This window comes from Magnolia sinica, chromosome 13 (genome assembly GCF_029962835.1).
Source record: "Magnolia sinica isolate HGM2019 chromosome 13, MsV1, whole genome shotgun sequence".
NCBI lineage: Eukaryota > Viridiplantae > Streptophyta > Magnoliopsida > Magnoliales > Magnoliaceae > Magnolia > Magnolia sinica.
In genome coordinates, this window is record NC_080585.1 from 14449134 (window position 1) to 14454163 (window position 5030).

The following is a 5030-nucleotide window of genomic DNA, read 5'->3' on the forward strand; positions in this document are numbered from 1 at the left end:
TCATGTGAAGGAATTCTTAAACATTTGCTCCACCTTTAAGTTCCAAAACTTCTCAGACGATTCGATCCGCCTACGCCTGTTTCCTTTTTCCTTGAAGGATAAGGCGAAAGCATGGTTGAATTCCCTAGAAGTTGGATCTATCACTACATGGGACCAACTGTCCTAAGAAGTTCTTAAACAAGTTCTTCCCCGTTCACAAAACCAATGCCCTCCGTAGAGAAATTACTAACTTCACACAAAAAGAGGGCGAGCACTTTCATGAATGTTGGGAAAGATGGAAGGACTTGCTTCTTAAATGCCCTCACCATGGTTTTGAGAAGTGGCAACAAGTTCAATACTTCTATGACGGTCTGACACCACAGATCGCATGGTTGATGCCACCAGTGGAGGGTCATTCATGACCAAAAGTGATGTCGAAGCGTGGAACTTCTTTGAAACCTTGTGCGAAAATTCCCAGCAATGGGATTATTCAAATAGAGGTGACAGAAGTCCCCAACCACAAAAGAGAGGTGGTATATATGAGATAGGAGTCATACCAGAGCTGAGTGCCAAGCTTGATAACTTGACAAAGAAAGTTGATGCTCTGGTATTAAATAATGGACCACCACAAACAGCTCAAGTCGAGGCATATGCCACATGTTCGAGTCCTGCCCATCCTATGCAGTCTTGTCCATCTGGTGCAGCATTCCCAGAACTTCTCTATGAACAAGATCAAGGTAAGTGGGCCCACAGCAAGGGTAACACCCACTGAACTATACCCTAGTAACACCTAATCCGCTCCCCGAACAAACACATGCAAAAACACCTACCATGAGGACACATACACATTAACACACATGACACCGGTCTTTTTTCGAAAACGCCAGGGTACCTTGCTCGAGTGCCTAGCAATGTCCTTGCTCCTGAAAAACGAGCTGATTCAACACTCGCTTTGTCAGGTGCATCACCCTTCTTTTATCCTTGCTCCTAAAAAACGAGCTGATTCAACACTCAAGTGGGCCACCGAATAAAATTATTCCTAAAAACCTCTAATTTCATGTGCTATGGCCTACCTGTGCTTTGGAACACAGTGATTTTTGGATATTTCTTTCATCCTGACGAGACATATCAGATGAATGGATTGGATGGTATATAAATCCACGGTGGGCCCTAGTGGTTAGCATCCCATCCCAACATTTTCTCATGGTGTGACCTACCTAAGCTCTAGATGGTAATGATTTTTTTGGTTCCAAGGTGAACATGAAGCAACATACCTGATGGATGGGATGGATCTCCTAAAAGTTCCACCCACATAGATCCCAGTGCTTAAGGTACCTAGCCTGAGGTAGGTCAGCACGGCTCTTTTTGTCCATAATGCAACAGCAGTTTAGAGACGTTAAAAAATGCTGCTCCTCAACCACTCACGATCGGGCGTTCTAACTGTCCATTAACTCAAGCCTCCTTATGGGCCCACTTCCACGATCGATTTTATCCTCCAAAACCACATCATTTCGTGGGTTCGATCCTCAGACAAGGCTTGTAAGATGCCCGGAGTTGGTCCACCATTGTCTTTGTTGTCGTCTTCTCATGCAATCATGGGACTCGGATTGCCTAGTGTAGCACACGGCACCAATGTCGGTAAAAGCTCTGTGGTGCCCACCATGATGTATGTGTTTCATCCATGCCCTCCATCCATTTTTACAGCTCAGTTCAGGCATAAACTCAAAAATTATGCTGATTTAAATCTCAGGTGAACCACACCACAGGAAACAGTGGTGATTGAACACCTACTGTTAAAATCTTCACATGCCCACTTTAACGTTTACTTGCATCCAACCTGTTGATTAGGTCACACAGACATGGATGTACGGAAAACACAAATATCAGCTTAATTCAAAACTTTCATAGCCGCTAAAAAGTTTTTAATAGTGGGCATTCAACTCATCACTTTTTCCTATGGTGTGGTCCACTTGAGATTTGGGTCTGTCTCATTTTTGGGATCATGTACTAAAATGAGGTATCAAAATGGATGGACGGCATGGATATAATACATACATTGTGATGGGGTCCATAGAGCTTTTCCAAGAAGCACACAGTGCCCTCTTAGGTGCTGTGGCTACAGTACTACACCATCTGATTCCACAATCATGGCCTTAGATACTGTTTATATCCAACAGTTGCAGCAACTATCTTCACAGCTTAGACGTGCACTTCAATAAAGTCTTGGGTTAGACATGGATTCTAAGTAACCAAAGCTCTTTTTAATCCTTTATACATTGTGTGCCTGGTTTTAAGACTCGGACGAGTCACCTGAGTCGACTCGGACGAGTTGCAACTCAACTCAAGGCCAGACAAGTTGGTTCTTCCAAGTCTTCTAGCTATGATTGTATGTTCAGTGCATTGAATGCTTGGCTCTTGGCAGTTGAGTTCGTTTTGCAGCAGCTGGAGTGGACAGGAAGTCACATGTGAGCTTCTTCTTGCAAGTCACTTGATCCTCTGGCGTGGTATAATGCTTGATATTCAGGCACTTAGCAATTGTGTTAATACACTAACTTGACTCAAACCAACTAAATTCCAAGTCACAGTTCTAAAATCATACAGGTTGAACAATCCCATACTTTAATTGGTGGATAATTTGTATTTTTCACTTTTAACTGTCCAACAAATGTCTACAAATCCCAATTCATGATACATCTAAACTTGAATACTTTAGATGGTTTAATCTGAATTACACTCATATACCGCGTATATAATTTCTAAGTTATAATGTTAGTATCGTGGATTACCACAGTATTAAAATGTAAAAGCTTTATCATTGTAAGTTGACTGTGTTTGTTTAAACATATAATTCTATTTGTAATTCAATAACCAAATGCAAATGCAACAGCATATAAAAAATAATAAAATAAAATAAATAAATAAATAAATAAAAACAATTATTACAAATTTACAATTAGAATTTTTTTTATTATCTAAACACATAAATAAATATATTTTTCTGTTAATTTAATATTTCATCAACATAAAAAAATACTCATTTTATTTTTAACACGCTAATCTAAATACGAAAAATCTTAATTAAATTATATATTAATCATTACACTTTTACAATTTATTACCATCCTAGTTCGCTACCCAAATGGTAAGAGTATGATAGTGGTTTTGGTTGTGGGATCTTACAAACCTACGTAAGTCACTCCACCTGCTCCATGTGACAAATTCGAAGTGGGCCGACCGGCAATCCTTTTCGTACATGTATTCCACCTAGAAAATGGGCTAATTGTAGAACCACAGCACAGCAGAAGAAGATCCCAATTTCTTTCTTAATCACAATGCAGATATTTTTAATTCCCAACGAATTGCTTGCAAAGAAAGGCTACTCTCTGTCCCCAATAAGAAAATGTTCCATTGATGTTTCCAAAGAAAATTACGAGTTGGACTGTATCTCTTGGAGTTGGATCGCTCTTAAAAGGCAATAGAAATACGAAAGCTCGGTCGATTCCCCTTTAAATATCAAAGATTTCCATCTCTATACTCAAAATGGGAAATTTGACATGTTTGGCTGGCCATAACTCTCTCCTTTCAACAAGCAAATCTTTCTTTCTTTTCTTTTTTTTCCTCTTTTTTAATTCTCTTTTGGAGTGTGGTGGCGAACAAGGGCGACGCTCGAGTCCGCATGTGAATGAATTGGGAGTTGAAAATGCATGGCAAGTTGCCAAACATCAGAGTGGAAATATTACGATAATGGCACCCTCGGTTTGAGTAGTTTGGGGTAATGCCCCTCCTCTTTTATCTATTTACTATACTGCCACACTTGATTTATTTCTGCGGGCTAATCATCAGACGCTTCTTGTCACAAGAGTTTGTCATGTGACCCAAAGCTCTGTGGAGCCCACTGTTATGTCTGTGTAATATCAACTCCGTCCATCGGTTTCTCCCGATCATGTCTGTACGCGAGCACAAAAATCAGACAGATCCAAACACAAGTGGGCCACATCACTTACACCCAGGTCGATAACTCAAGTGGTATACTGAGTGAAAGATAACTTTACACCCATGTCCATAGCTCAAGTGGTAGACTAAGTGAAAGATACCTCGTTTCAATACCGAGGTTATGGTATTGATTCCCAAGTGGGGGTGGCTAACAGTGAAGTGTGAACTGACTGTGGAGTGTACTAACAAGCTTTAAAAAAAAAAACAGAAAAAGAATGAAAGATACCTCGTTTCAACGCTGAGGTCCTGGTATGGATTCCCTAGTGGGGGTGGCTAACAGTGAAGTGTGAACTCACAGTGGGTGTGCTAACAAGCTAACAAAAAAAACAGAAAAAAAAGTGGGACACATCACTGTGGATAGAAACGCCCACCATTGAAATCTTACTGGGGCCCACCACTCATATGACATCCAACCTGTTAATAAAGTAGTCCCTCCAAGATATGAAGAGAAAACATAAATATTAGCCTATCCAAAACTTCCATAGGTCCTAAGGTTTCAACAGTGTGTGCTCAATCCTTATTGTTTCCTGTGGTGTGGCCCACTTGAGTTCTCCATCTACCTTATTTTTGGAGCAACATGTTAACATTAGTTAGCTAAACTGATGAACAGAGTAGATCATCACGGTAGGCTGCACAGAGCTTTGGGCTACAGGAACTCACTCTAACCACTATCACAGATAACTCTCGTCCATCAAGATGGGCCATATGAAAATGCGAAGAACAACAACCAATGGATGCATCGAAACACATATATTTTTAGCGCCTGGACTAATCAGCACGGTCCAATAATTGGATAATCTGTAAGTATAGGTGGTCATTGGATCAATGGGATCTTGTGGATCAGCAAACCGTAGGCCGAGTATGACCACATGATTACTTCCCTACAAAATTGGGCTTCAATAGGCGGGCCTGGGTTGGGTCCGGCCCATATTTTAAACTAGCGTACTGGACTTGTTTAATTATTTTGCCAGGCCTAGGCCCGCCAATGTGCATTCTCATGTAATAAATCAAGGCATGTGATTACACACGTGTCAGTGAAATTTAATATCCAAAAGCCA

The 5030-nt window shown here is 40.6% G+C and overlaps 1 non-coding gene across 1 annotated transcript; it reads right to left on the bottom strand.

Moving 5' to 3' along the window:
* Nucleotides 1-206: 206 nt before the first annotated feature.
* On the bottom strand, nt 207-313 carry LOC131224610 (small nucleolar RNA R71). Its single transcript, XR_009161081.1, has one exon. It is a non-coding gene; the product is annotated as a small nucleolar RNA R71 (small nucleolar RNA).
* Nucleotides 314-5030: the final 4717 nt, after the last annotated feature.